The 27,651-nt window shown below is 35.7% G+C and overlaps 1 protein-coding gene across 3 annotated transcripts in view; it reads right to left on the reverse strand.

Annotated features, from left to right (window-relative positions):
- Positions 1–10,345: 10,345 nt before the first annotated feature.
- The window catches only part of LOC149567171 (DNAJ heat shock N-terminal domain-containing protein), a 62,266-nt gene continuing 44,960 nt past the window's right edge, over positions 10,346–27,651 (reverse strand). For all 3 annotated transcript variants that reach the window (XR_016362355.1, XR_016362354.1, XM_089820356.1), the window contains one exon: positions 10,346–10,648. The gene's annotated coding sequence lies outside the window, so the exon portion shown is untranslated. The remainder of the gene's footprint in view (positions 10,649–27,651) is intronic.

Consider the following 27,651-nt stretch of genomic DNA (forward strand, 5'->3'; position numbering starts at 1 on the left):
TACAAAATACATGCTTAAGTGTGATCTTGTTAGAGGATTTGAATCACTCGGTTAGGAGTGGCCTTGTTAGATGTCTTAAGACACTTCAATGTAGAAATGCCACCTTGTTAGAGGATTTACAAAATGATTATTAAGTCAACTCTATTAGGAGATTTTCTTCACTACTACAATTGTTAGAGAGTAACAATGATTGACCTGATTGAGGAAAAAACTAACTTTGCATATTTATATCACTATTTTTTTTTATCCTCTAGATCCTCCTTGATCAAAATATTCTTTACAGCTCCTTAGATATTCTATCTTCAATCATATATCCTTCTTATTTCACATATTTCTAATACTTCCAATTTCATGCTTGAATCCAAAACTTGACCTTTCATATATATGAAACCCAATGTCAAGTTGGCTTGAATACCCTTTCAAACAAACATTTAACATCCATTAAATTTTCTTGTATTAACCATCTAATTAACAAAAAAATTCTTTTGTCAGTCAACTAACATTGAAAAATAATCACTTGGTTTACACTAGACTCCTTTGATAACTGTCTTGACTCGGTTAACACTAACTCCCTTTGGTAACCGACTTGACTCAATTTACACTAAATTCCTTTGGTAACCAACCTGACTCGGTTTACACTCTGAACTTTGTTCCTTTTGAATTTTTCTCGGATGATACTGGAGTCTTCTTTAGTGCCCAACCGAGCTCAATTAATACTAGTTGTGCTCGGTTAAAGAGCGACATTTGTGTAACATCAATGACAATATACAATTGAATTATTGATTTCAACATAAACTACTTGAGGATGAAAGAGCATCTACAATAAACATTTTTGAAAAGCTGGAATCATGTGGACATACAATCAAATTCTTAAATAATGTATTAGACAATGAGAGTAAAAAAACAAAACAGTGGGAAGAGAAAGCAAAGGAAATAAAGAAACTAAATGAAAATTAGTTTTCATAAATGGTGCAAGAGATACAGAAGGAAAAGAAAAAAATCACAACCTACGAAAATAGCTTGACTCAGTCAAATGAAAAAATTAAAAATCTAGTCAAGCAAATTAAACAAAAAATGCAAGGGAGAATTATAGCAAATGTTGATATGTTGTGTGATTGGTTTGAATTGCATCATACTATTCAAGTTGTTTCTAGGAGTATCAAAGAGAAGATTAAGAAGAACAAAGACCTTTTTAAACTTGAGAAGACTACAAGACAAATTATACACATAATCAACATAAATAGTGACATGTATTTGGCCAACAATGGAATCCACGACCACATTAGTGCATCAATAAATGCATCATCTATCATTCAAAAATTCCAGAGTATAAAGGAAGGAAAGGAATATATTAACTCATTTGGGAGAAATCTCACCAAGATGGATGACACTAGAGAAAAATTAATTATAAGTCTTGGTTTGTCCAATCCTTTCCCTAGTAACTTATCAATGAAATTCATTGGAAGGAAAGCTTACCAAAAAGAGTCAGAGGCCAAAATGATGTCTGAAGTAGTCAAGTTTCCTCAAGATACAACTCCTGAAGGCATTTTGAATTGCATCAAACCATTGGTAAATTTAAATGCACTATTGAATGTATCATTTCTTTCAAGTAAATATTCCAAATATGGATGTCTGAAAAAGTTGAACGTCATCTACTATAACATAAAAAATGTTCAAACTTGGAACAAAGAAGAATTCAACATTCTAAAAAAGATGACCAAAACTTCAATCAACTCATAAGACATCAATCAAAGTATGTGAAACTTGGAAAGCAATTTTAATCATCTTTGTAAGGTTTGCTTTATTTCTATTTCTAATGGTTTGATATGAGTTTAAAGGTTGGGCTTTGCTTCTTGAATAGGATAAACATAGCAAAATCCAAAAGCTATTTTGTTGAACAAGCCTATCAAATGCAAAGGCAAAAATTATTTTTGATACTAAATTTGATGCTACTCTAAGACTCTTCCCATGAGGCAAAATGACCTGAAGTTTTTGTTGCTCCCTTAGTTCTATATTTCTATAGAAGGGAATTCAAGGTCATTTTCTAATGTAATGGTTGTAAATTTAGTACTTATAACTCATGATTATGAAATTGGGTATTTAAATTTAATGTTTGCAACATGAATTCATTGAATTATATCAATTATCATGTATAAAAACATTAATGAGAATGAATATGAATTTTATCATTTGAATTGTTATATTTTCATAAAATTCATCAAGGATTATACCATAACAATGTATCATATGACCATAATAATACAAATAATAAACAATCGTAATGGTAAAATTTGAATGAATCTTGATTGATGGCATTATCTAACACAAAATTTGCATGTTTTTTTGACATTAGACATTTATAAAATGATATAACTTATTATGCATAATAGATGAATCATGATGAGATTCAGAGAATATTGTCCAGAATCTAGAATGTAGATTGTAGTAATTACTAATAAGTAATAAATTCAAAGTTGAAACATCATACCGTAACTATTAAACTTGCCACAGCGTCTCATCATATGAATCTTAGAATTCCTTGCCATCAAGTTCAAGGGTATGTGCAGGATAATGGTCGACCAAAAACTGGAGATGTTAAAAAAAAAACTAGTCCCAAAAATATCCAAAAGCGATTTGAAATTCACTCTAACCTTTTCCCCATAATTCTAATACCAATGCTATAAAAAATTACCTTGGCATATTGGATATTTGATATATTGGATACTCGATACCTATGCATAAGTTTAAAAAATGAATCCAAACATTGTTTTGTCATTTTCCTTCAACATAATGACCTATGGTATCAAGTACAGGGTAAAAAATGGGGGTATATGATAACATTTTACCATTTTATCACTCCACCTTGCATCCAACCATAGGTAGGTTCAATTTATATTATTTTTCAATTGACTTTAAAAAAAATTATTTAGGTTTTTGTAATGAAAATGGAGTTCTTTAGTTTGATTAATAAAATTTTCATTCAAATTGTAATTCTATGTTTATTTTCATTATGGACATGCATGGCCGACCCTAACCAATCTCCAAACAATCCCCTACCAAACAATGATCCTCAAAGCAATCTAGAACCACCACTACCCCCTCAAACCCCCCTTAAATTCAAGACCTAATTGAAGAAACTATAAATAAACTAAGGGTTGTACAACAAACATATAACAATATGGGGTTTCAGGTGCCCGATTTAAACCTATTTTGGTGGTTGATGAATATTATTTTTTATGCGATGCCACCCTGGTCACACTTGGTTGTTGACCTGTTTCACCTTTGGTCTGTTCTTATTTTGAGCTCCATTGAAAATTTTACGAGATGTAAAGGGTTTCAGGCACCCTTCAAAACCCATTTTCTTTAATCAAAAACAAACATAACACTATCCCTATTTTATCTCATGCTATCCACCCTTAATACTATTATGGGTAATATTGACGCAGGGACACTGATGGAAAGTAGGGCCAAAGGCACACCTAGCTACCAAAGTCACCTACAAGAGTAAACACAATGGAAACAAAACACAAAGAACAACAACCAAAGGAGAAAGAAGAGAAAAATACTTATTGATTCATTAAATTATCAACATACATGCTCGACTGTGAGGCCTTCTGAGTTATGACCCACAATACAATTCAAACTTTGATCTTCAATGATGATCTTCGCATTCTAACTCTTCTAGACCAAAAACTATCTATTTCATTCCTCTAACTTACTTGACCTCTAAAAATCAATCCTAAACCTCCTTAAATACTTGTGCGGCCATAGGTCAACCTATCACAAAAATTAAATCCTACATTAAAATGCATGCACAACCACAAGTTGACTAGCAACAATTATTAAATACAAATACCAAAATTAAATATGTGCAAAGTTAGCCTAAACTGGAACTCGACACAGACAACTAGGTCAAAGATGGACCAAGAAAAATATTGTCACCTGAGAATGCCCGACATATACTGGAACTCAACACCAATAGGAACTTGGCACATACTAGGAGCTCGGCAACAACATGATGAAGGTACGTTGTGATACCACTGATGAAGGGCCACACCACCCTACCAACTCATAACCAAGAATGCAACAATATGAAGACAAAGAGAGATAAAATGCTTCCCAAGAAATTTTATTAAACTTGAAAATCCTTAGCAATTACAATAACCTTTCTGCAAGATCTCTCAAGATCCAATCCAAGCCCAAGCTAATCCAAATCCACACTCTGGTAGAAACCTCCAAGATCTCAACTTGTGCTCACAAGCCACCAAGCAATCTCCTTGTTTCTAAACCGCAGTCACTAGCTCTTCTCACAAACTCTATCCAAGATTCAAGTGTAAACTGCCTCACATTCGGCGCTTTGTCTACACACTCACAAATCCACCACAATCCTACTGTAAACTGCCTCACATTCGGCGCTCTGTCCACAGGCTCAGGAAAACTCACTCTTCACTTCCTCCTTCTCTTTCACAACTTGAAGCCTTCCAAGCTTTCCAAGCTTCACCTTCCACAACTTTCACCTTTCCAAGCTTTCCTTCCAAAGCTTCTACTTCCTGAGCTTCTCCTTCTCGAGCTTCCACTTCTCAAGCTTTCACCTTCTTCTCGAGCTTCCATTTCTCAAGCTTGATTAGAAATGCTCATATGCCTTTCTTAAATAGGCACTTACAACCCAATGCATGACTTATCCACAACCTTCTAGAATTCCACCTACACAATATCCACAACCTTCTACATCTTCCATAACCTTCTACAATATCCACAACTTCCTACAATATCCATAACTTTCTAGAATTCCACTAACACACCTCGATAAATGGAATGACAACCATTTTTTTTTTTTAACTTTTCTATTACGCCACCTATGCACCTTGAAAATAAAAATCTCATTTTCATTTCTTTTCTCCTTTTTCCCCTTTTTTATTTTTTAATTATTTCTTCTCTAATTTTCGTCACTTTCTCTCTCCTCCACATTTTTTTTTCTTTTTTTAATAATTTTCCCATGCAAGATGCTCTTGCATCACAACGAAAACACAACACATACTAGGAACTTGGCACATACAGGAACTTGACACATATAGCAACTTAGCAATGCTTGGCATTGCAACTCGGTCAACACTATGGACTCAGCAACAATAGAGAAACAAAAAAACATACAGGATAGGAATGCAACCCAAGATGCTCCTGCATCGACAACCAAGGTTTGAAAGAAATGATTTTCCTAAATCATGGAACTGGCACAACTTGAGTTGAATCCAACTCATAGTGGGAAATCCATTTAGCATCTTCAATTGGTATGTTCTTCCACTTCACTAAATACTCATAGTAATCTTTTCCTCTTATTCTTTTACCAACTCTTTGATCCAATACATGTTCAACTTCTTCAATCTGCATCTTAGGATAATCATCTGATACAATAACTTTATCATCTGACTCATAATACTTATACAAATCAACAACATTGAATAGATGAGATATATCCATGTCATTAGGTAACTCAACTTCATTAGAATTACCACTATCAAACTTTCTCAAAATCTTACAAGGTCCAAACTTCATCATCTTTAGCTTACTATATGTTCTAATAGAAAATCTATCTTTCTTCAAATGAACCATCACCTCATCACCAACTTCAAAATCATAACGTCTTCTAAATGTATGGGCATTCTCCTTATACTTCTAATTACTTTATTCCAACCACAACTTTACCTCCTTATACAAAGAATCCATAAAATCAACAAATTCTTCCCCTGCAACACTTCTCTTTTCTTCACCAACAACATCCCTCAAATTTGATATTCCTCTAGGTTATATTCCAGTAACAATCTCAAAAGGTGTTTTCCTTGTACTCCTATTCACAGAATTATTATATGCAAATTCAGCTTATGCCAACACCAACTCCCAATTATATGGTTTATCTCCAACTATATATCTCAGCAAATTACCCAAGCTTCTATTCACAACCTCTGTCTATCCATCTATGTATGGATGGAATGTAGAACTAAACTTCAACTCAGTACCCATCTTCTTCCACAACGTTCTCCAAAATTAACCAACAAACTTACTTTGTCATAAATATACTTCTTGGTAATCCACGCTCTTTGAAGAAAATGTTAGCAACATGCTTAACATCTAATGTCTTCTTACATGGTATGAAATTAGCCATCTTAGAAAATCTATCCACAACAACAAATATGGAATCATACCCTCTTGCTCTCATAGGTAATCCAAGAACAAAATCTATACTAATGTCACTCCAAGGTTTCTTAGGAACAAATATAGGTGTATACAAGCCAGTATTCTAACTTACTCCTTTTGCAACTTGACAAACTCCACAACTCTTTACAAACTTTTGAACATTCTTATACATCTACGGCTGATAATACGTGTCCTTTAGCAAACTCAATGTCTTATCAATTCCAAAATGTCCAGCCAATCCGCCACAATGTTTTTCTGTAATCAAATTAACTCTCATAGAACTTTTAGGGATACACAATTGAATTTCTTTGAACAACATACCTTCTTGAATGAAATACTCTATCATACAATCATGTGATCTGATAGATTTGGTGCTCTACACTCTCTCCATGCCTTAGAAAAATCAGGGGCAGTATCATACAACTCTTTTATTTCATCAAAACCAAGAACTTCAACCCCCATCTCGATCAACAACAAACATATTCTTCTCAATGCATCAACAACTCAGTTAGTAACTCCACTCTTATACTCAATCACAAATGTGAAACTTTGCAAGTATTCAACCCACTTCATATGTCTCTGATTCAATTTATGTTGACTCTCCAAATACTGTAAAGCTTTATAATCAGAATACAACACAAACTCCTTAGGAATCAACTAATGTCTCCACTTCTTCAAGGCTTGAACAATAGCATAAAACACTTGATCAGACACAGAGTACTTTCTTTTAGTATCATTCAACTTCTTACTAAAGAAAGCAATTGGTTTACCTTCTTGACTCAACACAGCTCCTATCGCACTACTACTTGCATCATATTCAACTTGAAATACCTTATTAAAATCAGGCAAATCCAATATAGGTAAGCCACCATGTATTCATTCTAGACCACTTTGTGCTAATTGTCACCCTTAGTTTTCAATGACAAGTTAAAAATGAGTGCCAAGCTACAAAAATACAAAATCAACTAATGTAGTATTGTACAAATGGAGGTGTAGAGATTCAAGTTATCATATCACTTGGAGACTATATTGAATAAATAATGAAGCATGGGCCTCATGTTGGTGGAAGAGCACATAACTATGACTTGCAATTAGGAAAATAACCATTCCTTGCTATGATGGATCAAGCAAGACTATACCAAGAGCTTAAGTGCAAAAAGTAGACAATTATTTTCAATTTGGTCTTATGCTAGAAGAAGCAATCAAGTATATCATATACACCTAGATGTTATTGCACATGAATGTGTTGTCATAGTATGATCATAATGGGTCATAATTAAATCACCTCTAATGCTAAGTTACAAAAGAGGCTTATTGATAAACTTGTCGAGGAATACACTAAAATGCATTTCAAGGAGTTGGCTTAGTTGAAATTGTGGGATTCTATAGATGCTTATGTGAATGGTTTCAAGAGGCATTTGGTGTTTGTAATAGATATTTTAGAGTCAAGCTTATCGTTCTTTTCACAAATAGCCTTGTGAATCCCTTGAGAGATGGGATTGGGGTTAGGCTTATTAGTTTATATGTAGCCATAGTTGAATTGACCAAATTTTCCCGCTTATTTTCTAATTCAACAAAATATGCAACATAAGTGGTTGATTTATTTTTTAGGGAGATTTCCAAACTTAAATAGAATAACCAAGAGCATAGTGAGTGACAGGGATAGCAAGTTCCTAAGCCTCTTTTGGCATGGATTTTTCGGATTGAGTGGAACTAAGCTCACTCCCTCCACGAGCTACCAAATACAGACCAATGGGTAGATAGAGGTAATGAACAAATGGGCGAAGGGATATCTCAAGAATTGCATTTTGCAAACAAATGGGTGGAGGGACATCTCAAGAACTACATTTTAGGGTAGCAAAGACCATGAGTGAAATAGGTGCACCTCTAAGAATATTGTTACAATTTTACCAATTTTACGCTAATAAAGATGTCTCCATTTATGGCATTGTATGGCCATGAAGTACAAACTTTAATGTTTTTCTTTGAGGACAGTGGAGTGACTAGAGCAAGATGTTTGTTGTCAGAGTGTAAAGGCATTATGCAATCCTTGAAGAACTTGCAACAAGCACAAAATCAACAACAGAAGTTATATGTTGATCAACATCACATAAAACACAATTTTGAAGGAGGGTACCATGGTTTGGGAGAGGCTCTAGTTATATTGACACTTCGCTCTCAAGAAAGGTAGGCCACAAAAGTTAAAACCCTTATTCTATGTCCCTTAAGAGTCCAAGAACACTGTAGAGGTTTCTTGTGAGCTAGAGTCACCAACAAGTAGCAGAGCACATAATGTGTTTCATGTATAGGCTTAAAAAGGCACTTGGGCACAATGTGGTTCCTTCATCAGAACTGTCACCATTAGATGAGGGAAGTAAATCTTGATTCTAGATGTCATTGTAGGGTGCTTTTTGAAAGAGATTCATAAAAGAGTAGCTTGTCATGGATGAACTTGTCAATCAAGTGGAAATTGCTTATTTGTGAGGAGGGTTGATTGCAATGTCCCTTTCCTAAGCAATCCAACATAATGTGTCATTAGCTTATTCAGCAAGTTATCATAGGCTAGTGAATTAGGGTTACAAGACTCATGATGTTCAATTTGATCCAAATTTTAGTAAATACGAATGTTTATTAAGCTCAAGTAGTTTTAGAAAGGTATTTGGTAGTTTTTTTATACATTGTTTTTAGTAAGTCAACCCAAGCACCAAGCTAGTTGGCTATACTTCCATTTAAGATATGTTGGTGGATGCCTTGGATATTGATATTTATAAAATTTATCACTCTCTACTTAATTCAAATTAAAACATTGTTAAGTCATAACAAAAAATTAATTATTTAATTTTATCACTATACGATTTATTTAATAATTGACTATATGCACCCCAAAGTGACGAGTACTTGTTGAAGTAGATGTCGCTTTATGGGAGACAAGGAGTCTTAATTAAATTTGAAGAATACCTCACACTAGAGGTGATGTTAGAGGGTTGTTAAAGTGAGTTTTTGGAGCTTGTTTCTTACGCTTGGCTTTGATATTTTGGAGAATAAATTTGCAATTGAACTTTGTTAATCATTGGCTTTGTGAAGATGAAAACCCTTGTAAGGAACATCTTTTACATTGGTGAAAGATACAATCTGGAGGATACATAGTGGTTTTACCTAGGAATCACAATTGGGCTTCATTATTGAATGATATCATCATTTTGATTCTCAAATAACTTGTGATAGACTCGAGATATTGTTTAGAGATTGGAAGAGTTTGTGGCAGCCATTCCTGTGCATTGATCCTACCTGAGGACTGACCATACACCTTCCTTACTAGGCATAAACCTGCTCAAAGGGATGTGAAGATGTGCAGAGTGTCATTACTAGGTTTAGGAGCGATTACTTGCTGATTGGTGGAATCTAAGCTTGCAAAATCATATCTATGTCAAATTGACCCAGGCTGTGAAGAGTTTTGAGGGTGGTGGCTAAGGTTTCTATTTACCAATTTGCTAGGTTTAGGTTCATCAATTTTATTTTTGTAACCAACATATGTGTCTTTAGTGTTGATGACGTATGGCACTTTTAGGTTGGTTGGTTGCGGGTACTTTCAAAATATTGTATTTAAGTGTTATTTCAGTACTTTATTATTGCAATATCTATCTATTGTGAAACACCACTTCGTCTCCTCCTAAAAACTCGAACACAAAAATAAAAAAAAAGCTGGCAAGTTACATGTTTACTCATTGCGCTAGATCTCTCTCTTTGTTTCTACCTTACATTTGAAAAAAAGAACCATTCCAAGAAATAGCCAATTTGATATTTTCACAATTAAATATTAGATGATATATTTCCACAATATTTTCACTCTCGATTGCCAATTGAATTTCTATTAATCTCTCAGATGTAATGAACACTAACTCAGATCACAAAACAGATGTCCAAGTATAATGGCTACTGGTTAATAGGTATCAGCGCAAAACAGTGTATTTTACCTCCGAGTGGGAAAAAGGGACGCATGTTAATAAAGAGATCAGATAGACAGCAAAAAAAATAGAATAGATACTGTTAAGTGCATGAATATCACACTGCAATATACACAACTTAAATATGAAAGAACTTGCTAGAACAGGGTTATGGTTTAGAAGCATTGCAAATTGAACAAGTGCAGATCTTGTAGGAAGAACCATCATCTAATATATTTACTCTGATCAGACGCCAAATTACACTTGAACTGCACCACAGCCTTGAATAATAATGAGCCATGCAAACATGTCCAGAGGCGTATGAAGGCCATTTCATCGCAAAATCCAGTTGCATGTATAAAGATGTAAAAATGGGTATTGTAGCTTATCTGATCGCACAACTATATTGAATTATAAATACATTATAAAGCAGTAAAATACAGGTTGGGATCCATTTCCTACTTTCCCTACATTCTGGAGATGTGCTCCCCATGTGCTCCACATCTTGCTAACTGGAAAAAACACAAGAAATGTGTCAGGTACATGCCTAGTATCTGTCACCACTCAAGTACATCCAGAGTACCCCTAACCAAAAAGGAGACATGGGGACATCCTACAATGGTGTAGTGTAAAAGAAATCAAGAAAAAAGACCCCCATATAATATCGTAATTTAAGGAGGGAACATTCTTCATTTTTGTATCAGTCTGACTCCAAATAGATGGCGGTTAGCAAATATTAAAAACATTATTCCATATAATAAATGTTTCTGTATCCAGAGTCCACATTACCAGTTACCACGGTAAGTTTTGTCAAAAAACAATTACAAATTGTGGATAAACACTAACCCAAAGTTTTAATTTCTCCTGATAAATGAAGGACAAAAACCGTCCTATTATTAGTGTTTCTATTTGTCCTAACATAAAATGGAAGAATAAGACCCAATGTGAAAATAAAAAGTTAAACCTAAGGAGCTTAATTTATAAAACTTAAAATTTTCATATACATAGCTTTAGGGGGTTTAAACATGTAATAAATTAAAAAACTAATCTACAACGTTGATTTTGACTTCTTATCTGTGAATGCAATACATTAACAGTTCTTCCACACAAATGGGAGAATTTGCATCTCTGTGACCTCATGGACAAGTAATCATAATGCAAAACATAAATTTTCTAATCAAATCAAACACCAGAAAGAATGTGTACACAAGTGTTAAATCAAAGATTTTGATTATACCCACAAGATAAGATGTCATAAATCATATACCCAAATGTTGTAGACAAAACTGCAAGCATCTGAATTAGTAACAATTGTAACAAAGCCCATAATTATTAGCTGTCTGTATTCAATTAATGAAGCCCGTCACAGAAACAATTGAATGGATATCACAAAATTGCATATGACATAAAAATCTGACCACACTTCATACTTGTCCTAGTGGATTCTGCATAGGGATGAAGTCTCAATGGAAGGGAAGGTCTAGAGGAAGGGTTCCATGGCTTGGCCAGTGAAAAGAAAAAATGTTGTGCAGCCTGGTACAGGTGCATGGTGGAAGCTGGTGTCAGAAGAGCAGGTTACAGTTAGCAAGAACAGATCAACAGCAGTTTCAGGTGAATATTCAAAAAAATGTATCTGAGAAACCTTCCCAGAGCATGGTTAGCAACCATCTTGGTTCCAGAATGTGACCTCAAGAGCTAGTGCAATTCCTTTGTGAAAAGGAAGGATTCACTTTTTCATTTCTCTGATTTCGCTGAACCATCCTTTCACTTTTGAAATCTAATGTTCTCCTGGTTGCATTTTACCACTTTCCTCTATGCTTAAATGTTTTGGTGAACTTGTGTCCCCTTCATAGTCCATTTAGGTTTGAATGAATGTAGCTATAGTGCTAATAATAGCTTGATGCAATAGCCCAATGGTAGAATGTCCAAAGTCTTTAAGTTCTATAATGTCTAGCCTAGAACAAAAATTCTAGTTTTTTAAAAAACTAATTTTCACCTAGAATAAGGTAGAATAGAATCAAGCTAAGGTTAGCCTAGAAATTTGATTCTAAAGACTTATAGATAGGTTGGTGGAGGAAGAATCTTAGCGGTTTGCCTGCCAAGAGCAAAAGCAAGATCAGGTAAGGAGAATAATTTTTGGAGGCAGTGTTTATTCCAAAATCGACAAATCCACTGAATCCTAAAGACTAGCCACTTTCTTATGCTTAGACTCAAGGTTAGATTTGGTGAACAAATAAGAATCAACCAAAGGTTAACTTCTCCTGCACTATAGGCTCTGTAGGACCTAGGGGGTGATCCTTTCAGCAACATCATGAAATCAGTTCATACACTCAACAGAATGTTGCATAATAGATAATACTCTCTCATAGGTATACCAAGAAGGTGAAAGTCAACTCAATACTATCTCACATCTTGGTTATCTCCTACTACTTGCATTGAGAGCATGATAATTATAATAACTTATGAAGCAAGAAAGCTGAAATGAAAAGACTATAAGATATCAGATTGTTTCTGTTGATCCAAGATCTCGCATTCAGGAAGGTAACAGCCCTTATGGGAAAGTCTACATATGGGGGACCTAATGTTCTATGCAAAGCAACCTCTAGGATTTTTGAAGTCGGCTCTTCATAGTATTTTGTTTTTTTGGAAAAGGGGAAGGAAGAGAAAAAATAAAAAATCGCTAAACTAAGATGATGTAGCAAAGCTGTTAAAACCATTTGAATTTCCCTTCAAAAACAAGAAGAACAAGAAACCCCAAAAGATTGAGCACAAAATGCCAGACTCTTCACTGTTGGAAAGAGAACCAAATGTGAAAGTCAAACAGACACAGAGAACAATATTCAGATCACCACGCCCATTAAGGCCTACAGGAGTCGTTCATATTATCTCACTAAAACCTTTAGTCATTGCAAATTTCACTCAACGTATGGCATTGTATAACTCCAAGTCAGAAACTATAACAGATGAGTGAAAAACTATGATAAAACATGATTCAACAAACTGCACATCTATGATGAAATTATAAAAGTTAAAAACCGCTAACAGCAACAATCATTTAAAATTGACAAAGAGCTCTAAAATCATCCACAAAACCAAAGTAAACACACAATAGAGGCAAACTAGGCACAGTCTTCTTTATTGATTAACTAGATAGAAGCTAAAGTCTGAGAAAGAAACTGTAACTATTTCTATGTGTTCTTCTCTTTCTAAAGTGGTGAACAAAAAAACTCCCTTTACTATAATGCGCCTACAAGCTCTTATAGAGTTGAGAAACTTTACAACCTCTGAAGACTGCAACAAAAAGACCTCTACATTTGTGCCATGTGGAAGCATCATTATGACAGTTGTTACAACTGCCTTGCCATATTGATCTTTGAATCATTACTCTACTTCCACATGCGTAGAATGGAAGCCATCTGCTCCTTTTTCAACTTCCTTCAAATGATTAGACCTTTTTGGAGTGTGGTGGCAATTTTCTTTTGGATAAAAATTTGTCTCAAGATGCTCCCATTGCATTCTAAACTTAGATGCCGATTTGGGATACGATCCGATTTGGGCAAATAAATTGGATCCGTGGGTTCGTGAAAAAAATAATTACTATTATGATTCATAAGGATTCGTGTGTGTGCTGTGTATAAAAATAAATAATATATGCATTAAATATACAAAAAAAAAAAAAAAGAGATTCTATACCTAATTCTAAAACTAAATCATTTCATAGTAGGAATCTATGATTCTAAATCATTTCATAGTATGAATCTATGATTCTAAATCATTTCATAGTATGAATCTATGATTCTAGTATGAATCTATGAATCAAAATCATTACAATTATAAAGAAAATGATTTTAAAATAAAATAAATGGACGAATCCAAGCACGAATCCGTATTGATTCAGCTTTGACATGGTCATGTGTTGTGTAGGTAGGTATATTTAGAGATCTCTGCTTGGAGTTGGGTTGAATATGCACAATAATGACACATTGCACACTAGCAGGAGCTATTCAATCTGATTTCCTTTAGACCTTCAAAACCTCTACGGCACCAACATGTGGCACCCTCTGCAGTGAGCACGCTTGAAAAGTAAAAGCATTTAAAGGAAAAGAGCTTGTGGATTTGGTAAAATCAGTGCCACTTTAGCACTTGGTGATCCCAAATCAGTGGGGTCATAACTTGATGCTCAGTGCTCAAAATTCTAAACTACTTACACAGTTGGAAAGGTCTTCAAGAGATCTAATTTCCATCCCTTTTCAGTTTTCACAATGCCTTTGGCAAATCAAGTTAAGGGACCAATATTCCACTCCAAGGCCTCTGAAAATGAAAATTCGTAAAAACTAGAGAAATATTGAAAAAACATATTTTCAATTTTTATTATCTCTGCTCACTCCACTTTTGCACAACCTTAGATCTCTTCAAAGTTCAAATGCCTCTAGATGAAGGCTGCAATAGATAAAATCTAATATTTCCAGCCAAAGCTTCACAAGAGAACATTTCCAGACCAGTGCCCTATCCATCAGAGAGTCATTAAAAAATTGTTCATTCCTGTTAGTTAACAGTTTGGCCTTTTGGAAACAACAATTAAAATAACTCACTTCGGCCCAGATGTGAAGAGCATTTGCTACTAACAGTTGGATAGATCATTATTTGATTAATGATTTTCCTTGGTGTTCGAGAGGGGTGACTCCCTCATACAATAACATTTGATTTTTTTCGGAATATGCTTTTAACTAGAAAGCAGAAGATAAGGCCAACTAACATCTAAGCGTAACTGTATTGCACGTGCAAATAGAGATTTCCAATGAGAGAGGACAAAGATAAATGACACAAAGTTCATTACCTATTACTCTCAACAAGAAATAACAAGGGAAATTAACAGCAAATCCCTTCAGATCATGTGAACAATCAAGATACAAAGTTCGTTAAATATTCTCACTCTTAATCTACCATAACAGATGATGTTGAGCAACAATGACTATAATTGACTTAAGAAAATTGCAGCCACAAAGAAGCACATACACACAAAGTTTTAAGAATTCCCCTTTATTTATTTCATAAAAACACAAAGCTCAAACTCTATGTTTCTGTCCAATAGATTGAGTTTCCCCTCTACAGAGAAATTTCCTATTTCTTGGACCTAGGCTTCAGGAAAATTGGACTCCCTTTCTTTTGAGAATTATCCAATAAATAGTATCACCTGACCTCTCAGTTTCCAGCGGACAAATCAATATTTACAACTGATTTTAGTAAACCTTGTCTCTTGTTATTCTTCTTTTATTCCAGAAATAATCAAGTCCTTACTTAATAATGGAGTTTATTTATATAATCATAATAAACTCTAATGATTTAATAATTCCGGAAGAGTCTAGACGAAAATTCCACAAGGGCCTATTGGTATAAAAGCAACTTTTGATCGAACCGGAGCCTTTGACCATTATGTCAGGGATTCTGAACATAAACAATTCCACCAACCTGACCATAAAAACTTTGTAGTTTTTTGGCTGGTTCATTCTAATGTTGTCATCGGGTCCAAGACTCTTTATAGGAGGCTTCCTTTATTATCACCAGGTCAAGGGGAATATCCAACCTCCACACCAATCTTTTAAAGCTATGCCAACCAATTAGTTTTGAATGCCCACTGGTTTTGAGTGAAGTGTCAAGACCTTCAACACTCTTTGGAACTACGTCGAGGCTTTCTAGGAGTTTGGGAACCAAATATAATGCTCAACAATGCCTCTCATTAGGGAGTCAAGCTATTTTTTGAACTTCGTACTTGAATCTTTGGTTCATGATTTCTGGCAATTTACCAATCCTCCCACTTAACGACGGACTTCAAAACATCTTTATACTATTCCTCAATTGTTTATATAGAGTTCCACGAACCTTGTTGGAATCCCACAATGGCGTTGGCACTCGTCGAAATCTCTGATGGGACAAGATTTCTCTACACATTAACCATCCAACTAATTCATTTTTCATTACACTTGTTATGATCAACACATACTCTCATGCCTTCTCTAATAAGTTTGTTCTAATATGCCAATCGAGAGTATAGTGAGGTTCCAGAATTGACTTCAGCCTTTGATGCCTTTTTTGGAATTGAGAGGCTTCCCTCAAATCCACTTATCCTCAACTCTATATAGCTTGTCATATCTCAATATCTTCATTGGAAAAAATCATGTATAATGACGCACTTTGATGGGATTATATCCACTCCAAGAGTGGGTTCTAAAACCTCCATCCAGTTCGAACATTTGTTCTGGTACTACTTTCAAAGACTACAAGTGTTTCTAGAACCACTTTCAAAAGGCAAAAGTGTGGGAGTTTTGATATCTTCATTGGGCTCCGATAGTGTTGATGTTTTCACTATCAAGTTTTGTTTTTACCTTCTTCATACATGTCAAGCCTTTTATTGATTGCTACACTCAAGGCAAGGTTCAATAATAGGGACACTCATTGCAAAGAAGTGAGGATAGAAAAAGCTATACGATTATGAAAGCATGATACTGAAATTCTAAAATTTTCTAGGATCAAAATTATAGGCAACAGTTGGCTCTAATTGGCGAGGAGAACTAGAAGGACAAAATAAGGAATCTAAAATCTACAATATGAGTTAGTGCTTATTTCATTAGGCCGCGAAGTCAAAAAAAATTGTGAGAATACAAGGTGCTACATTGAAGAAGGGCAAAGGGGAACTGAGCAAGAACTAGAACCAACAAGCTAAAATTGGAAACCCAACCACCTGAATCTACAACACACGAAAAAGTTATTTACAATGTGTACAGGGAAAGAAGCCCCCTACCTCAATATGACTCCTAATGAATCATGTAAAGCCATGTAAAGCCATGTACAAGCAAGGAGAGAAATATGTCAGTGCAAAAAAAAGGGGTGGTAGGAAAAAAGCGTCTTTCTCATCTACTTGCTTGCGGCCATTATGAAGAAGGATCCAACGAAAATGCTTTGCAAGAACACTTCAAATAAAACCTTGAATCAAAAGAGCCACTACACATCATAAATTTCTGATTTTCCCTACATTGATCACTTCTGACCTTTGATTAATCTTATTAGCCCTCTTGTTCAAATCTTGTTGATAATCTCAACTAATCGTCATCATCCTACGAAGTGGACAACCTCTACATAGTTGGCGATGTGAAGACCTTTATGTGAATGTGAGCCTTAAATCTAGCTCTTGATTGACAGTTGAAGAGTCTTCAACAAAAACACAAATTTATTGAATGTGATTTCTTGACCAATAAGATAGACCTTTGATAGAGCAGCCTTTATAGAGAGCGTGAGTATGGTCCACGAGAACATTCTTATTTGAACTTAATCTTTTAAGTTCTTGCATCCTTTATCAAATTTCTCTACCTCGGTCGTTGACTCACCCATCACTTCAGTATTCTTTTCTTCACAAGATATCTCTAGATCCATACTAGTCGATCAGGATAAATTTTGCATACCTTTTATCTTTGGAATGAGGTGTCTCCAAAACTGAATTACCATTTGTCTACACCAAGCACAAATTGACTCCATAGTGTTCCACAAGACTTAAAATGTTCTTGTTGTATGGATTTTTTTATCTTCTGCTTCCTCACCAATAGAAGAATCTTTTCAATATGGGTTATAGCTTTACCATCATATCTTTGATCAGCCACTTGATTATCCTAACTAATACATGATTGTTCAGTTGCTCTAGTATTTGGTATGAAGCCATCCATGCATGCAAATTTATATTTTTGAAGAATATTCAGACCCCAAGCAAGCAAGAGATTCCCCACATCAGTTTTTTCTTCAAAATCTTCCAAAGATTTGAATAGGGAAAAGTGAACCTCTTGAGGATGAAGCTACATGCTGCCATAGAAGCTCTTCAAGAAACCCTCATCTAGGTTTTCTTCGTCATCATTGTTGTCATCGTCCTCAATCATAAGAGTAGCATAGGATTTTCTTTGTTGGATCTAGGACATGATTCAAGATTCGAAACAAATAGAGTTGTCAGTCTTTGTCCTAGGGGATACACCTTCAGATTACTCAGGAAATGTAGCACCAACACTTTGATTCGATTCCCCAATAAAGTTGCCAAAAATCTGTTAGTTAACAGATTAGCCTTTTGGAAATGATGATTAAAATGACTCACTTCAGCCCCGATGTGAAGACCAATTGCAATTAACAGTTGGATAAATCATTATTGGATTAATGATCTTGCTCTATGTTTGAGAGGGGCAGCTCTGTCATATGGTAATATTGGACTTTTTTGGGATATGATTTTAACCTGAGAGCGCACAAAAGGCCAGCTATAATCTGAGCATAACTATACTTCAGATGCAAATACAAATTTAAAATGAGAGGACAAAAATGAACGATACAAAGTTCATTACCTAGCACCCTCGTGAAGAAATAATTAGGGAAAGTAACAGCGAATCCATTCAGATCATGTGAACAGTCAAGATACAAAGTTCATTAAACATTTACTCCTAATCTACCATAACAGATGAAGTTACCCAAGAATGACTATAATTGACTTTAAAAAATAACAGCCACAAAGAACATGTAAACACAAAGTTTTAAGAATTCCCCTTTATTTATTAGACAAAAACACAAAGCTCAAAGTCTTTGATTTTGTACAATAGATCGAGTTTCTCCTCCAGAAACTTATTGACATCGCCCTCTTTACAATCTTGAAAGCAGAGAAAATTCCGTTCTCTTGGACCTGGGCTCCAGAAAAATCGGAGTCCCTTTCTTTTGAGAATTATGGAATAAATACTATCATCTGACCTCTCGGTTTCCAGCAGACTCTTCATTTTACAACTAATTCTTGGAGTACCTATCTCTTGATATTCTTTTATTAAGGAATTAATTTAAGTCTTTACTTAATAATGAAGGAGTTTCTTTATAAACTCTAATGTTTTAATAATCCCAAAATATTCCAGCCAGCAATTCCATAGGGGGCTATCAAGTTTGGAAGCAACTTTTGAATTGAACAGAAGCCATTGACCATTATGTTGGGGATTGTGAACATAAACTATTCAGCCAACCTATAGTTCTTTGGTCAATTTATTCTAATGTTGTCATCGGGTCCAAGGCACTTTCCAGGTTGGAGAGAATGTCAATCAAACCATAGCCTTTGACCATTATGTCAGGGATTTTGAGCATAAATGATTCCGCCAACCTGACCATAAAATATTTGTAGTTCATTGGCCAATTCATTACTATGTTACTATTGGGTGCAAGGCACTTTGTAGGAGGCTTCCTTTCTTGTCAAAAGGTCGTGGAGAATGCCCAACATCCACACCAATCTTTTAAAGCTATGAAAACCAATTAATTTTGAGTACCCTTTGGTTTTGAGTGAAGTCTCAAAACCTTTGACAGTCTTTGGAACCATGTCAAGGCTTTTTAGGAGTTTGGGAACCAAATATATTGCCTAACAATGCCTTTTGTCAGCGAGTCGGGCCATTTTCGAAACTTTATACCTACATCTTTGGTTCATGATTTCTAGAAATTTATCAATCCTCTCACTTAACATAAAACTTCAAAAATTCTTTGAACTATTCCATCGATTGTTTATCAAGCTTGAATAGAGTGGTTTATGAATTGTTTGAAATCTTACAGTGGTTCCAGTACTCATTGAAATCTCCAACGGGACAAGATTTCTTTGCACATTTACCATCCAACCAGTGTAACACGGGGACTCGCAACCCACTCCCAAACCTTAAAGTACCCATCCCCGAGATGTCCCCGCACCGGTTGCATACCCAAGTACCCCCACCTTTCGCCATTCCGCAACCATGTTGCCGCTAGGATGGGTACTTGAATTTCTATTTCAATTTTGATTTTTTAATGTTACCATTGGGTATGTAATATGTTACTATGTTAAAAGTTCACTAGTTCTAGTTCACATTGCAATCTTTCTATGTTCAAGTATTTTAATTTGGTATGTTCTACTGAAACATCATTTCATAACAAGCATTTCAAGTTCTATATGTATACTATACAACACCGCCCTGCTCCGTCCTCCCCTTGTTGTCGACCCCCCACCGTCCCAAAAATGAAGCCCATTTTCCCCTCATCCCAGAAACTTGTCCCATCGCCCCGCCGTCCCAACGTACCTCAGCACTGGTGTTACATTGCATCCAATTGATTCATTTCTTTATTATACTTTTTACAATCAACACTAACTCTCATGCCTTTTCTAATAAGTTTGATATCTTCATTGGAACAAACCAAGTATGAGGGCACACTTCAATGTCGACTCTTAAGAGTAGGTTCCAGAACCTCCATCGAGTTCCGACATTTGTTTCGGAGCTGCTTTCAAGGACCGCTAGTGGTTTTGAATCCACTTCAAAGTTGAAAGTCTCGGAGTTTTGATATTTTCATCAAGCTCCAGTAGTGTTGAAGTTTTCACTATCAAACTTTTTTTTAACCCTTCATGTAACATGTTGGGCCTTTTATCGATTGCTCCAGCCAACACAAGGTTCACACCCATTACAAAGGAGTAGAGATAGGAACAAATGTATGATTATGATACTGAAAGTATAAACTTCTCAAGGGTCAAAATCATACGCAACAATTCCATTAGCAACTTAAATGCAAGTTCAACTTAACCATAAGTCCAATGGTCAATAAATCAATACCATACAGTAATGAGATCGGCAATTGAAAGTACTATTAATCTACTTATACATCCAGAATGCAAACAGAGTAGCCCTAGAAATCAACTGTGAACATATTTAATCTGCTTCTTGAACAATAGTGAATTGAAAAATCATCACAGCTAATGTGCAATGAAAACCTTACAAATCCTTGTTTATTTAGATTTTGAAAATACTGGTTTACATTTTGGAGAAATTAACAGCATCTCATATGTTCATATTCACACAAATTGAACTACCTGTTACCATCAAAACAAGTATTACATTAATATCTGAATTCCAAAATCATCTCTGCCCCATTCCTTATTTTCCCGATTTGGAATTCAAAACTGGAACCCCTTAAAAATGAAAAGAGGAACAATATATAGAAGACAAAGAAGCCCCAAGAAGAAAACTGAAATTGACACTTGGCCTTTCTTCTTTCAACTGAAAGTACCAGTTCACATCCCTTAATCTGCACTTTATTCCCTTGGATCTGACAATAATCTTTTATTTTCTGTTCTGGTTCCACCCACCTTGCATTCCTGTGAATAAACTTCTCATGATGAGAGAATCGGTGTAATGCAAATTATTGGTTAATCTTGACATTTATCTATAATCACTCAGCCGCACACTTTCATAATTAAAATAATTTTCCCTCTTGTGCTGATATGGATTTATCCGAACACCTTAACCACTTAATATCCTCACCAAGTTATTTTCACCCCTACTAATAATTGACTCTTCAATAGCTTGACCAATAATATCAAAAGAATTAAAAACATCTACCCATTAGAGCCTCTCACACTCTACCCAAAACATTCTTGTCTAAGTGAGAATAGAACATTCTCACTTGCATTTTTCTTTCCAAGTAAAACAGTTTCCTGAAGTTGTATTCACCCAACAGCCTTTTACTTATAAATCCACATACACTATATATTCGGTGAAAATGTTTTAACTTACGAGCAAAAAGAATTTTTAGCAGCATTATGAAACCTTTGCCCATTTTTTGTTGATTTTCTCACGAAGGTAGTCATGTTATTGATTTTCACCTGAATGAAAAGCAATAAGCTGCAGTTGTGTTATTCACAAATTTTAAACTTTTAAGTCAAACCTCTATCACTTGTCTTCAACTCTCTTGATTATTTATCTTTGGCATCTGCTTTATAGTCGGAGAATTCGGCTTTACCAAAACTCCCTAACAAACAAAGAATGGTTTCAAAGTTCTAATTCTTTCCGGATCCCTGACTTCATGCATCACCAGGCAACGACAAGGTTTCCAAACTAATTCTAAGATCCAACGTGGCTCTATGGTGTCAGCTCTTTCCAAATCCATTTGAAAATCATTAGGTTCCCATACTGTATTTCTACATAATCGGGCCCAGTTGAACTCAGTAAGCCAATATTAGCAGCTTTATGAAGGATCGGTGGCAAGACAGGTTCAACAACCCATCATCGGGCCGACAAGAGTTTTCAGGCTTTTCCAAATGCACGGACTCTCAGACATGCTTGGAGTCAGGAGTCTATCTGATTTCCGAACTTGCTAAAATTCAGACTTGGTTCTAAATCTACCCATGGATCCGACATGTAGTATAAAAGAGCGTTTAAACAAGTTTGAAGTCTGCCATCAAATCAGAGTATCGGGGCTTTTTTTAACTCTTAAAACAAAGGAAGAGTTTATAATTTACAATTCAACGCAATCTCCCAACTATTCACCCACAATGCACATATAAGGCTGACCCATGGCAGTGACAATTTGGACATTGTTCTCAGCTCTATGAGAACTAAAAGTATGGCAAATCCGGCTTGGAGGCACAATTAGAAGCATTTGCAGTAGCAGTTAAAGAATAAGCTTGAAGAAATGAATTAAAACATAGAGTGGGGCACAGATTCAAATTTGTCACAATATAATAGCAATCAGCAGTTCTCAGAATTTATCTTCACAACAGAAAGAAAGAGTTTAAGTGCTCCACTTGTGGAAATATGTCGACATGGGTCTACAAATCATGGCATCATAAGGGACATTTCACCTGATTCATCTTGCCTTTAGAAAGCTATAGATATTAATGTTATATTAACACTGCCAATGCTTTGCCTTCTGGCCCAAATGTCAAATATAGAATGGGGTGTTGTTACATGTAATTGTGTGACAAATCTTGGCACTTCGGAACTACACTGTCAAGGGATTACTGTTTGAAGAAGATTAAAACTTGTGACAAGTGGCAGCAATCAGCTCCACTCTCTTCAATTTATCTTTAGCCCATGCTACCTTATTATAAATTTTGAATGCACTCTATATGAATAAGGAGGAAAGGGAAACATCATACCCTTAATTGTTGTCACTGATTTTCCAGGTTTAGTTACAAGAAACAGAAAGGCCACAGAGCACTATTTAAGAAGTGATTTTTAAGAAGAGAAGGGGGAGTTCTATGAAGGGGAGAAAGGGAATGGTAGCAGTAATTTTCTGAGAGGAGAAATTTGGTTTGTTTGTATAGAGCATCTTGAGTCTTTGAACTCTTATTTTGTGTGGGGAATAAAGAAGAATCTCAGAAACATTGTGTTTATTGTATGCTTTCCTTGGTTCTTTCTCTCTTATGTTAATTGCAGCCATGCTTGGACAATGTGCTTTGCACATCAGTCATAAGCATGGTTATTTTATGGACTTTGGGTCATTGGTATTCATGTACTCTTCATGGATGTTGCTGTTATCACCCTGATTCTCTATTGTGGGTGATGATTTAATGGTCTCTGTGTCATTTGCCTTCATTCATTTTAATTTGTAAATCTGTTAATTTGCATGTGTCATAGCTATGTGCAAATGTCAGTAAGCCTTTCATACTTTCAGGTCAAAAAGCACACCCAGTTTTCTTTCAGTTGTTTCCCATCATAAGAAGGTAGGTGTGCCTTCTGAAACAAGCAGTGTCGATGTAGAAATTCATCATACCTGACTCAAACTGTTGGTTTGGTTTTGTCTTTCATTATGGGCATTGAGGAGTCATTTTTAAAGGTTATTTCTGGAAGGACAAAACTGTTAACTACCAAGTAACTTCGCCTCTTCTTCCTGGCCAAGCTCACTCAATTCATTCAAAGATGCATAAGCATCTTCTATGTCCCTCCAAAGCTTTTGCATCTTTTTCCCTTGTTTTTTCTGATCTTCCTTCTATTATCCAACTCTTTCCCACTGCTTTTAATTTTTTGTGCATGAAACCTCTTTTAATTTGAGAAGCGCTAGTTGCTTCTTATCCAGTTCAACTTCTTCCTTTGCTATCTTCTTCTCACAAAGCAAGGTCTTCTTAAGATAAGCAGGCAGTTCTTTCTTTATCTCCTTGATTTCAGATTCAAATTTTTCTCAGAATCCTTCTCAATGTTAAAAAATTTGCCATTAAAAGTGCTCTAGTTTAAAAAATTTCAGCTGCTCTTGGAAGCAGAGATTTTTCTCTGTCTCTTATTCTTTCTTCTGCAATCAACAACAATTGCCCGTCTTTGCCACTGCTCAAATTAAGAAGAAAAGACAGAATGATATAAACATTTGCAAAAAGAAATGTCAGTACAGGATGAAATGGATATCCTTCTTAGTCAAATATATGCTTCAGATCTGCTGTCCAGCACTTAGGGCTTGGTGTTTGTTCACATCACTGGACCCTCCAAATTTGGATCACCACTTACTAAACAAAACAGAGCAATACAAATTTCAAAATTATTCATTTCGTTGAAAACAAAAAAGGGTCATTGGAGTCTATTCAGGGCTCCAGCAATGGTGCTGACCCAACATCCCTTCACATGCCAACAAAGCAGCTTGACCATTGCTGAAATATACTGTCATTGGAGCCCAAAACAAGCTTAGACAATCCAACAATGAAGTCACTGATATCTCTCGTGAACTTCACAAATAATAAATTTTACAGAATATAAACATTTAAATATCATATGAATTAAAAAAACATTCATTTCTACCCGAAAATGACTTTTGAAACAATTCAAAAAAAAATTAATATATGCTGTTCAAACTTCAGAGAACATTGATCATAAAAAAACTTCAGTGAAAAGGGAAATATTTAATTCTGGTTGTAAACCAAATAGGGTAATTTGACTATGGGCTAAATGCTGAGAAAACTTGCAAATGACCATAATCAATTATTTATTCAAGCACCTCACAATATTAAGGTACTTGCTTTGTAAACCGGCCCTGCAAGCCAGAACACTCAACAGAGAAAACTTTAAAGGAATATACCATATATAATGAGCTCAGATCACAGAAACAATGAAACTGCAGGCATTTGAGGTCAAATTATTAGGTGGGATGCCCTGTGATTGTGTAAATTTGGATCTTCTTCCAAACACATTTTTAGGTCAGGCAGCAATCAGAAAACAATTAAAACCCATATCAGCACTCACCCAGAGACCCCAAGGGCCACAACTGAACATGCATATTCACTTATGTCATAGAAACATTTCACAAAAGGAATTTGCTTGAAGTAGCCCAGGTCGAAAAATCTTAATGCTCAAAGTAGGTCACTTAAACATTTTCAAAAAGTGGATATGTCCAAACTCATCTGAACCCTGTTAACCATGTGCCTCGAAAACATACTGCATCTCTCTTGGGAAGCCACCACTGACGGGAGAAGTTAATTAAGATCAATTGAGAACGTGAGCCAAGGGGATTTCACTAACTCCATTTACACAACAAGATAGTAATGGTCAATGTTGACCTTTCTAAAACATGCGGACAACAAACCTCTGATAGTTCTGTTTGTTATTGGCCCAGTAAAAATACTGAACTTTACTCTGAGACTCTGCAACTGAAAAAGGGAGTATATATACATCCAGAAAATCACAAGAACCAATCCACTTCTCTTGACTATCACTTGGCTCTAAACTATTAATTCTCAAAAGTAAGTTCTCTGACAGATCTAACACTGTCCAAACAGAAAACCACAAAAAATTCCAGTTGCTTTGGGCCTGGTAAGTATCGAACCTCTGAAAATGAACAGGGGAGATACGAATATGACAACAATTACAGGCACCAAATTGTTCGACGTGACTATTTTCCAGCTCCAAAATATTAATGTCTGAAATCGACTACTCTGGCAGATATAACAGTGTGCAGATGGTAGATCTTTAAAGAACCCATCAAACTAGGTGCCTTGAACACTCATCAACCTAATTCTAGAGATCACATTTACTCACAGAAAATGAGTATGCCAACAAGGTAGCTTGGTATGTCAATCAACAGGTCTCAAGGTATTAAATTACAAAGTGGGCCTCTCAGGCATACTCATCAAACTGCAAGAGCAAAAACTACAAAATCTTGTTTGCTTTAGGCATGGGAAAAAATATCAAATGTGACCCTGAGGCTCTGAAAATGGACAAGGGTGCACATAATAATTTGAAGAGTGAGCCACTTATGCAGGCCCGACAAACTGCAAACAACAAACCTTCTCCCAACCCACCAACCAAGGGCATTAAAAACAGGTCCATTCTGGTCATGGGAATCCGTAACTTACCAAATGTGCTTACTTATGACACATGAGCGTGCTTACCAAGCCATTTATCATGATGATCAACCATTTTCAAATTAAAACCCTCCAAAGTAAGCTACTTGGGAAAATTTGATTGGGATGTCGTCATATACAGCAATCAATTTTTTTGATCATGGGCACTTGAAATTTTGCCAAAATTTGAAGGTGCTAACAAGCATAAATCTAGGGATTGTCAGATCCTTGAGGGTGACGAGAATACTTCTAAATATTTTCATTCAGTCACAATGGTAAAGCACTGGTGATGCCCCAATAGGTCTCTTGGAGTCACCCAAAAAAATTGCTTTAAAACAAAGTTGCAGGGCCCACACCCTAGACCCTCGAACCAAGTCCAAGTGCATGTGGGGGTTCGGGCTAGGTTTGAGTAGGGTCCATGCCCAGCTCTGTGGATCTGACTGGGTCTGCAGACCTACGGACCCAGTCAGACCCATAGTGTTAGGCGTGGACCCTGCCCGAACCCAGCTCCAAACCCGGTTGGACCCGTAGGGCTAGGCACGGACCCTGCCTGAACCCAACTCGAACACAGGCAGACCAAGAAGGGACCCACACAAACAAGTGCGAACCCATGGCATCCAGCATATAAAGTGTGCCCAAAACATGAAAATACATCTTTTATTGTTTTTTGGGGGTTCTAACTCTAAAACGGCCCATTATGAAGCATCCAAAGTCCAAACAAACAAAAAATCACATTTGCTCTCATTTTGCTCTCGCATTATTCTGATGATGATGAGGATCTACTTGCAGCTGCTTAAAATGTCATAGACGACGATTGTTTTGATAATCCATTTGATGATTGATGAACACTTTGATTATCGATGAACATCAAACATTGAATCATGTCTCAACTTTCAAACTTTCATGAATTACATTTTCATTTTGTAACTCAGTAATTCAATGTAATGATTTTCATTAGAATCATGTTTTAATGTTTATAAACATAGGCATTTGGCATTGATCAATGATCAAGCATCAAACTATGAAATGATTTAGTTTTGCAATAGAGATTGTTGTTATGCAAGAAACTCAATTATCACAAAGAAAAAGACCAAGTTCTAGGGCAGCCATAGGGGGGTCTTCAATTAATGTGGATGTTCATAAAGAAGATGCAACAACCTCTAACCCATTTGAGTGCCCTTCCCAAATCCTCAAAAAATATGCCAATAGCTCATTCAACCCTAAGAAACCTCTCCTATAATTTGCCTCAAAAGTAGACAAGAAAAAGCAAAAAAAATTAGGGGTAGTAGGGAATGGGGGTGTCATATATGTAACAAACATTATTCTGGGAGCTACACTATGAAATATGTATTGTCATCTTTATGGATAGGTGGGCAAGGAGTCAAAGGATGCAAAATTATT

The sequence above is a fragment of the Cupressus sempervirens genome, chromosome 3 (genome assembly GCF_028749045.1).
Source record: "Cupressus sempervirens isolate cs-2001-9-10 chromosome 3, ASM2874904v1, whole genome shotgun sequence".
NCBI classification, from domain to species: domain Eukaryota; kingdom Viridiplantae; phylum Streptophyta; class Pinopsida; order Cupressales; family Cupressaceae; genus Cupressus; species Cupressus sempervirens.